General features: G+C 46.6%; 1 protein-coding gene across 2 annotated transcripts in view; it reads left to right on the top strand.

The window, feature by feature from the left end:
• The first annotated feature begins 5,231 nt into the window (after positions 1 to 5,231).
• LOC128415446 (putative ferric-chelate reductase 1) overlaps positions 5,232 to 10,508 on the top strand; it is a 31,627-nt gene continuing 26,350 nt past the window's right edge. For both annotated transcript variants that reach the window (XR_008330958.1, XM_053391654.1), the window contains exon 1: positions 5,232 to 5,478. The gene's annotated coding sequence lies outside the window, so the exon portion shown is untranslated. The remainder of the gene's footprint in view (positions 5,479 to 10,508) is intronic.

The raw sequence follows: 10,508 nt of genomic DNA, 5'->3' as shown, positions 1-10,508 counted from the left end.
CGACTCTGGGGTTGCGGCACTCATCTCGCGTTATTGGCCGAGGGAGCCGGCGTACAGCTTCCGGGTCATGTGGCCAGCATGACCAAGCCGCTTCTGGCGAACCAGAGCAGCGCATGGAAACGCCGTTTACCTTCCCGCCGGAGCGGTACCTATTTATCTACTTGCACTTTGACATGCTTTTGAACGGCTAGGTTGGCAGGAGCAGGGACCAAGCAATGGGAGCTCACCCCGTCACAGGGATTCGAACCACTGACCTTCGGATCGGTGAGTCCTAGGCTCTGTCTCAAAGAACACAGTGGCTTCAGTCCGCTGATGATATATAAGCCGTGCTTGTTCTATGCACTTAGAATATGGTTTGGTCTCATATCCAACTGTGCCACTATCTCAGTGCAATAAATCACTCAAAAGTGAGATTAGCCAGTTACACCTTCAGCATTGCAGGAGAATATGCTGATTTGCCTGATTAAAAATATGATGTGTTTGTACTGCAGATCTGATTGGCTATTTTTACTTTGGAGCCATACTATAGCTAGCACAAAGGTTAATTATTTCAGCAGTGTTGCTAATGCTTATCTGCAGAGCAACATCATACTGTGTGGAGTTTAGCTGAGGTTATACTGGCCACAGTTCAATACAGCGGTAGATGTATTTAAGCCAGTTGAAGTAAATGCACGTATCCCTGCACCTAACCTTGAGTAGGACTGTGGCCATTGGCTATAGCAGAGCTTTCCAAACCGTGTGTTGTGACATGTTTAGTGTGTCGGCTGCAATGTGTAGGTGTGTCACGAGAATGCTCCCTGCGATCTGCCCAGGGTTGGGAAAGGATTAGTTTTTTTAAAAAGGATTAGAGGAAAACTGAATTACTGTGTCGGGAAATGATGCGTATCTAAAAAGTTGGTCACCAACTTGAAAAGTTTGGAAAGTTCTGGGTTATAGAAGCATGCAGGTAGGATAGGAATAAATTCCATTACATCTGTTTTAAGGGATATTTAATCTATCAAGAGTTGATTATTTCATTTGTTCATGTTGGTGCTTTGATAAGATGAAAACTCTAGGTGACCATAATAGCTGAAATGTTATCTCACCATGTGCAAGCGCACTTGGGAATACTGTGTACAGTTCTAATGGCCACATCTCAAACAAGGTATTGAAGAGCTGGAAAGGTTCTGAATAAGGAAACCACAGTGATCATGAGGAACATGAAGAAAGAGCCTAACATTTTCTGGCTTTGGGGGGGGAGTGAGTAACGGGGGATGGACATGATAGATGTGTCTGAAACCAAGCATGTTGTGGATAAAGTAAATAGGGAGGCCTTTTTCTCCCTTTCTCAAAATACTAGAAGAAGCTGGGGCCATCCAGCAAAGCTGAATACTAGAAGATTCAGAACAGACAAAAGGAAGTACCACTTCACACAGCACATAGTCACAACTATGGAATTTGCAACCACAAGCCAACTTGGATGGCTTTAAAAGGGGATTAGACAAATGTTGTTTAACCTTGATGAATATGATCTCCCGAACTGGAGGCACCATGCATCTGAATATCGCTTGCCATAGAGTCCAGGTTGCGGAGAGAGCTATTGCATTTATGTTCTGCTTGCAGGCTTCGCATGGACATGTGGTGCCCACAATGGGAACAGAATGCTGGACTGGACAGGATATTCTTATACTCTTCCCTAATCCCTGTTGTTGCTCTATTGTTATTCATTTAAAAATAACCACCACCACCAAGTATATTGCAGCACTTTGTCAAAAGTTGTCTGTTTTTGAGATTCCTAATTATGGGTAGCATCCGGTGACATCTCCCCACTTGTGCAATGGAATTCCACTTGTGCAATACAACCTCTGGTTTCTCTTCTCCACACATCTTTACCCCACCCCCACAGGCGCAAAAGCCAATCTAGCAGGTTTCTCAATCATCTGGAGCAGATTGGGGGGGCTGCAGGAGGAAGGGGAAGCCTGCTCATGCTATCCTGGACCTCACTCACTCATGTATCACATTTTCTTTAGGTTGTGCAATATACAGTTCTTTTTTTAAAAAACAAAAACTTCTCATTTATAGTTGGGGGGAAAAGAATCTGTTGATTCCCCCCCCCAAATCCTACACTTATAAAATATATAGAAATATTTTCATAACTAAATAAATACATTTATATACATGTATTTATATACATCTCTATACATCTCTATACATCTACACACACACACACACAGAGAGAGAGAGAGAGAGAGAGAGAGAGAGAGAGAGAGAGAGACATATTTACAGTGGTACCTCAGGTTACAGACGCTTCTGGTTACAGACTCTGCTAACCCAGAAATAGTACTTTGGGTTAAGAACTTTGCTTCAGGATGAGAGAGAACAGAAATTGTGCAGCGGCGGCAGCGGGAGGCTTCATTAGCTAAAGTGGTACCTCAGGTTAAGAACAGTTTCAGGTTAGGAACGGACCTCCAGAACAAAATAAGTTCTTAATCCGAGGTACCACTGTACTTGAATGTTAGGGCCAGTTTGTAAGAGCAAACATCTTCCTGACCAGGGCTTGCCTACTTTTGGGGGCCCACTGGAAACATCTGCAAACTGTGATGCTCCACAACTGTGCACACATTGTAACCATGAGCACATGCAAGCATGCACAACCGAAGGCTTGTTTGGGCACATGGGAAAGCATCTGTGTTGCTCACAGGAGCTGTGGTGGCCATCCATGCTTGTATTGAACCTCTTCAGGGAGCTATCATGGGAGAAGCAAACTAGCTGAGCAAATAACTGTTATGTACTCAAGTTCTCACCCTGGGCCAGCAGGGGGATACTGTAGATAGTTTTCACTCAGGTCCGCATATGCAAATAAGTAATTGAAAGTGACGTTCAGTGATTGGATAGTTACAGAAAGTTGTTACTGTTGCCATGTAGTTGAGCTCTATATAAGCAGGTTGGCTGAACCCTTCAGCCCTGTTCTGTTCTGGCCTGTGAATAAACAAGAGCTGTCTGAAGAATCGCTGTATCGTCTGATATGTTCACCCACAACTTAACAATAACCATGCAGCTGATTCTGCGCCTCCCGAACAGACATCTCCCACACCAGAGAACAATTGAGAATGCTCACCTCGGAGCATGTGTTCTCAGAGACTGTGTTTGCAGTCCTATTTTACTATGCACTCATTGCGTTTCCAGTGCTAGGTTTTTACTTCATGTTCATGTGACGTTATCCAAAATGCATGTGTGTCCTTTAAAGCCCCATCCTTTAAACTGCAGAAAGAAATCTCATCCCACATTTAGAAGGACCGAGAGGAGCTTCCAAACGCACAGCTGAGTGTAATTGTGGGCTATTTGTACTGCATTCATGAGTGTCCACAGGAATTTTTGGTGGGAGGGTGAGGAGCAAAGTGAAACACTGCAAAGGGGGCTAGCTTCTTAAACAAAACAAAACAAAAATGAGACTTGTAGTGCCTGTACATCGTGCCTCACCTTGAATTCTGCAGATGCTGAAAACTTACTTTTTCAAAAGAAATGAAAGCTGTGAACCTGGGGCTATGGTTCCGGGGCAGGGAGCAATCCCCCCCCCCTTGCCCATGCCCATTCTAGTAGGATTTAGACAAACATCCTGATCTTGGAAGTAGGCATACGGAAGGCTATATTACCTCACGTTGGGTCGGGCAAGGAAGCCTGAGGGTTGGATAGAGAGGAGAAAAGGAATGGAATATTTCCCAGCCCCACAGCAGTGGGACGAAACAAGCATATTAAAAGGGTAGGAGCAATTTGCACGAACCACAAAAGTCTTTGTGGAACTATTTGCCATTCACATATCGGTGGAGCGTGTACAACACAAGCCTAAGACAAACGTTTCCCCCCCTCGTTTATATTTTTCATAACTTGGACAAGGTAACAGTGAACTTCATTGGGAATAGCAGTGGAAGTGCCCTGCACAGAAAATCTCTGCTTTGAGGCTCCCCACTAGCTACCACTAAAGGGGGAACTGCTGTGGCATTGGGACCTTCCTTCACCGTGGTGAAGCCCCCTCCCCAACTGGTAGCATTCTTTGGTGGGCATTGGCGTACGGAGAAACCATGCTGAGACACCTCAAGGACCATCTCTTTCCATATGAACCTACCTGGACCCTGAGATCATCTTCTGAGGCCTTTCTTCATGTGCCGCCTCCTCCTCGAGAGGTGTGGAGAGTGGTAACATGAGAACGGGCCTTCTCTGCAGTGGCTCCCCATCTGTGGAATGCTCTCCCCAGGGAAGTCCGCCTGGCGCCTTCATTATACACCTTTAGGCGCCAGGCAAAAATGTTCCTTTTTAACCAGGCCTTTGGTTGATCTGGGACGCGGGTGGCACTGTGGGTTAAACCACAGAGCCTAGGACTTGCTGATCAGAAGGTTGGCGGTTTGAATCCCCGCAACGGGGTGAGCTCCCGTTGTTCAGTCCCAGCTCCTGCCAACCTAGCAGTTCGAAAGCACATCAAAGTGCAAGTAGATAAATAGGTACCGCTCCAGCGGGAAGGTAAACGGCGTTTCCGTGCTCTGCTCTGGTTTGCCAGAAGCGGCTTAGTCATGCTGGCCACATGACCCAGAAGCTGTACGCTGGCTCCCTCGGCCAATAAAGCAAGATGAGCGCCGCAACCCCAGAACCGGTCACGACTGGACCAAATGGTCAGGGGTCCCTTTACCCTTTACCTTTTTGGTTGATCTGTTTACATCCTATGCCCTTTTAAAATGTGGGTTTTGGGGGGGGGCTATTGGGTTGTTGTTTTTATTTTTAGTATATATTTTGTGGTTTTATATCTTGATTTTACTCTGTGAACCGCCCTGAGACCCCTGCATATAGGGCAGTTTATACATTCAATAAACAACAACAACAACAACACACACACACACACACGATGTGGGGGTTAGGATTGCACCCTTAGCCTAGATGCGACTTGATGTCTCCGGGACCATTCAATGTGGGTCTAGCAACATCTCAATTCCTTCCCTTTTTCTTCGCGACTAACTTGACCCACTGAACTCAAGGGGACCCAAGTTCAACTGACGTCCGGATCCAACCCTTTATGTCTAATTAAAGTTTCCCACGTGGCCGTGAAGATAAAGGCACCCCCGCCCCGCGCACCTCATTGATAAGCGCGTGTTGCCGGGTCACAGCAATAAACAAAGCTCGGCGGGAAAGGCAGTGGCCCACCTTGGCCAGCAGAGGGACCGGGCGCGGTCTTAAAGCCAGGGAGGGGCGCGCGCAAAGGCTCCACTTTGCATCCAGCAGTCAGTCAGGCGGCTCGTGCGCAGGATCCCAAGGCTGCGCTGCAAAGAAAGGTGAAGCGAAGGCGAGGAGGAGTGGTCGCAGCAGGAGTATTCGGAATGCGCCTAAGTTTGCCACGCTTTCCGTCTTGAAAGGCTCCTGTGCCTTCAAGAAGCTGATTTCGAGGAAGAGGCATTGCTCGGCTGCATCTTTCACGTAGGAGGAGGTCCCGGGTTCATTCCTTGACATAGCCAGGTAGGGCTAGAGACTGAAATGTTGGAAAGCTTTGCATGCAGAACATCCCAGGTTCAAAACAAAATTTTTTTTTCCTTCCAGTAGCACCTTAAAGACCAACTAAGTTAGTTCTTGGTATGAGCTTTCGTGTGCATGCACACTTCTTCAGATACACACTTCAGATTCAGATACGTGCATGCACACGAAAGCTCATACCAAGAACTAACTTAGTTGGTCTTTAAGGTACTACTGGAAGGAAAAATTTTTTTTGTTTTGACTATGGCAGACCAACACGGCTACCTTTCTGTAACTGGATCCCAGGTTCAGTCCAGGTTGGGCTGAGACACAGACTCTGGCATGGACGTAGCCAAAGGGGGCGGGTAGAGAGGGGCAGCTGCCCCCCCCCCGTAAATCAATAATAGCTAACTGAGGTTCTCCCCCCCCAAAAAAAAGGTCTGCTCCCCTAACAAAAGGCCTGCCCCCCCAAAATAAAAATTCTGGCTACGCCCATGGACTCTGGTCTGAAATTCTGGACAGCTGCTGCAGTGTAGGCCAGGTGTAGTCAACCTTTTTATACCTACCGCCCACTAATGCACCAGTGATCCAGTGATCTTTATAGGAGGAGAACATACGGTAGTTTCCTATATTCCTGATGTTCATTAGGTGAAGCTTTTCTGGTCAGTGCATTTTGGGTTGATGAAAACTGCACCTGTTGAATGGGCTGCCTGCCTCGCAACTCTTAGCTGTGCAGTTAATGGGATGTAGGAAGTGGGGAGCGAGACAGAGAATGAGAGGTATGTGTTGCACCCCTGGATGCAGTTTTACTGGCCTCTTCACTATATACCTATAGATTGCTGGCATGCGGAATTTGTTAGCTTTGCTCCTTTGAGCTCATGTGTTTGAAAAATGCTGTGGGAACGAGGCTGAGCTGGGGCCTGTGGCTTTACTTGTGCAAAAGGCATGGGAAATGTCATTCTGGGGAAATAACCTCTCACTTTTTCAGTTTGCCCATTGTACAGAATGGAAAACACAAGAGCACAGTGGCTCGCTGCTTCGATCCTGGCAAGTGTGCTAGGTCTGTGCCTGCCCACTCATACAAAGCACGCTTCTCCTATTTTAGTGTTGCATTTCTTCCAAGGTGGAGGAAATTGTACCAGGCTGATGAAAGGAAGCAGTGGTTTATGCAATGCAAAGTCTAGAATTTGCTTCCACGGGAAATGGTAGTGATAGGCACTGAGTTGGATGGCATTAAAAGGATAAGGCTATTGGTGGCTACTAGCCACAATGACTTTGTTATGCCTCCACTGTTGAAGGTGGATGCCAAGTACAGAGAATCACAACTTGGGAGAGTGCATAGGCTCTTTTTATATTCTTAAAGGTGAATCCAGAACACTTTACAACCTCCAGTGCAGACACATCTATATTACGCTGCTCACCTCCCAGTTCTCCAGTCCTAATTTTGCTAATTTCATTACAGGTCAGTTTTGTGTGTTCTATTGTATTTGCCTAGCACCAAGCATTAAAGAAAACAGCACTCTTTCAGGGGGAATAAATGGATGCTACCAGCACTCAAAGTAACTAAGGTTGCAATCCTATACACCAGGCACTTAGCCCTTGAGGTGCTGTGGGACTACAGCTTCCATCAGTCCCAGCAAGCATGACCAATGGTCAGGAATACAGTGGTACCTCGGGTTAAGTACTTAATTCGTTCTGAAGGTGCGTTCTTAACCTGAAACTGTTCTTAACCTGAAGCACCACTTTAGCTAATGGGGCCTCCCGCTGCCGCCACACCGCCGGAGCACGATTTGTGTTCTCATCCTGAAGCAAAGTTCTTAACCCGAGGTACTATTTCTGGGTTAGCAGAGTCTGTAACCTGAAGCGTCTGTAACCTGAAGCGTATGTAATCCGAGGTAGCACTGGAATGAGAATTGCAGTCCAACAAAAACTGCAGAGCACAGTGTTGGCTACGCCTGCTGTACTTACTTGGGACTTCATTGTGGTCTACTTCAGAGTAGACACGTATAGGGTAGCAGCTACTTATTTTATCACTTTGTGTATCTTACATTTGTGCCTCTACCTTTCTCCAAGAACGAAGGGCAGCTTTAAGTGCCCCTACTGAGGGTGGAAGAACAGTAAGCAAATCACACTAGGCTTTGTTAAAGGAGCACTTTGGTATCACTTAAAGTTTAAATCTTGAAGTGTTAGGCAGAGAGATACTTCTTAGGAATAGGTGAAAGGTAGGTGATGGATATCTGCCTTTATAATGCATCGACTTACAGCTGAGTGCCTCAGGTATTACTAACACTTAACAAGGGCCAGCAGTTTCATAAGGGGTGGTTTAAATGAGAAGGTATTTGGTCATAGTAGATCTTAAACCAGAACTGACTCGTCTGTGGAAATCACTGAGAGACATAGCGCCCAGCATCTTGTAGGTATCTCTGAACTGCCTCTGTGGAGAGATATCTGATCTGAGAGGGACATCAATGATCTAAAAGCTCTGTGGTGAGTCATCTGCGAAGGGAAGAACTGAGGTTTAGCAGTAGAGCTAACATTTGGCATGTGGAAGGTCCCAGGATCGATCCCTGGCATGTCCTGGTAGGGCAGAGAGAGAGAGAGACTGACCCCTGCCTGAAACCCTGGAGAGTTTTTGTCAGTAGCTACCAGCGTAGCAGAGCAGAGCTCCTCACCCAGCTTCCCAGCACAGAAATCACTGCTGGTAAGAGAGAGCAGAGAGGTGGGGAGGTCAGTGCGGTGTGGACACAGGGAATTGCACATTGACTCCGCCGTTGTGCCTGCACCACACTGACCTCGCCATTTCCTTGACTGGCAGCAGCAATCTCCACATTGGGAAGCCAAGCAAGTGACTTTGCCCTGCTCCTCCTGGCTGCCTACCCCTGGCCTCTGATGGTCAGTGTTGACAGTATTGAGCAGGACAGACCAGGATACTATGGATAGTTGTGAATAGTCATCCTTAGTTTAAAAATGCCAAACTTTAAAATTATTATTATTTCCCCTATTTCTCTCCTTGTCCCACCCCACTCTAACCTCCAGGTCCTTAATTTGCTCTCATATTTGTCTGAAGTTTCACTTTCATGTGTCAGAAATCAATAGGCAACAGAACCCTGTGACAAAGTTCATTTTTAATTGGAAGAAAAATGGCTATTTATTTTATAAGGCTGGATGGGTTACGTGAGATACGTGCAGCCGGGAGACTTTAGTGGTTTGGCTCTATTCCTGAAGTCTTAATCTCAGAAACAATGAAAAATGCTGAATGAATTGAAAGCTGATAAGTTTAAGAAGAGAACCGCCCACACGTACTTAAGAGCTGCATGTGAGCTGTGGGATGGGGCTGGGCGGTGATGATATGCTGATGGAGCCAATCTTGCACATCTACTGGTGCACCTATGCGAGCCCCGACATCACCACCTTTGCACCACTCCTGGAATTCTGTGTAATGTGGAAATTTGCTAACATCCATGGCAGGCCTGGTGAGGAGTACAGTGGTGCCTCGCAAGACGAAAATAATCCGTTCCGCGGGTCTCTTCGTCTAGCGGTTTTTTCGTCTTGCGAAGCAACCCTATTAGCGGCTTAGCGGATTAGCGCTATTAGCGGTTTAATGGCTTAGCGGCTATTAAAGGCTTAGCGGCTTAGCGGCTAAAAGGCTATTAGCGGCTTAGCGGCTTAGAAAAAGGGGGGGGGGAGCAAAAAAAATCGCAAGACTCGCAAGACGTTTTCGTCTTGCGAAGCAAGCCCATAGGGAAATTCGTCTTGCGAAGCAGCTCAAAAACGGAAAACCCTTTCGTCTAGCGGGTTTTTCGTCTTGTGAGGCATTCGTCTTGCGGGGCACCACTGTCCCCAGAGACTATGCAGGCTTCCAGACAGCAGAGCTAACACAGTCAAGTGTCATTTACATTTTTCCAAAGGGGTAGCTGGCAACAAGCTTTTAAGAAATTTAGATTTTTTTCCTGGAAAAAGTAATAAATCCAGATTGAACGGGGGTGGAGTAGGGAAATACGGACTGACGTTTTGCGGACAATGGCATCCTATGAATGCTGGGGGGTGGGGAACCCCCAAAACAAATTACATGAGGACACCCATCGCACAGTGCAGAACTGGCCCTGTTGCAGCTGCCATATTATACTCCTCCTTTAGTGTAAACCCTGAAACTCCCTGCCCATTGACCTCAACCATGTGCGCCTTCACTGTATCTCCCTTTGGCACTTTCTAAAACCATTTTTGTTCAAGCAAGGCTATTCTGACATGTAGAAGCCATCGTGTTTTATTTAATTCTAGCTTAATGCGGTTTTGAATTATTTTTAGTTTTAAATGCTTGATTTTCACTGTTTCTCACTCTTAGTTTTATTGTTTTATTGCCATCAAGTAGTATATAAATGTTGTGAAATAAAACAACCTCCTGGCCACCTCACCCTGCTCTGCTTTGGTGACCCAGCTGCTGATGTCTCCCCACGCAAGGAGCAGTGTCTGCTTCCAAGACTCAGGGAAATGAATTGGGGGCTCCTGCCAACCCCTGCATCTGCCACCTGAGGCAGCTTCATCACTCTCATAGCAGGACTGACCCTGGTGGTCCTAATGACAATGCATAGGACGTTCTCCCAGGTACAACAACTTTGTTGTTGGAGTAAGCAAATCAGTTAGTGCATAGTGTATTGTTGCCACCTCGTTGCCTGTTCAGCCCCACCCAGTGCATGTCAGCACAATAGCCAAAATAATTCATTGGCATGGTGGAAGGTTTGGCTTTTGGGGCTCACTGTGTATTGATTCTTGCACCCAGAGGCTTGTAAGTTTGCTGCTCTATGAATGCAGGTGCTTGTTCCAGCTTGCTAAACAACTGCTCTGGTTTACAGCTGTTGCTGCTGCTGCTGCTGTAATTCACCTTGTCTCTGGTATCAGTGGAACACCACATAAGTAGCATTATTGCGCCCCTGGTCTCTTGACTGGTGACTGGTGGCGGCCGCCGAGACCATATAACACCGGTCCTGGAAGACCAACATTGGCTCCCAGTACGTTTCCGAGCACAATTTAAAGTGTTG

Source organism: Podarcis raffonei, chromosome 6 (genome assembly GCF_027172205.1).
Source record: "Podarcis raffonei isolate rPodRaf1 chromosome 6, rPodRaf1.pri, whole genome shotgun sequence".
NCBI classification, from domain to species: domain Eukaryota; kingdom Metazoa; phylum Chordata; class Lepidosauria; order Squamata; family Lacertidae; genus Podarcis; species Podarcis raffonei.
The sequence above is the reverse complement of the archived record's forward strand: the minus strand, read 5'-3'. Positions and strand labels throughout refer to the sequence as shown.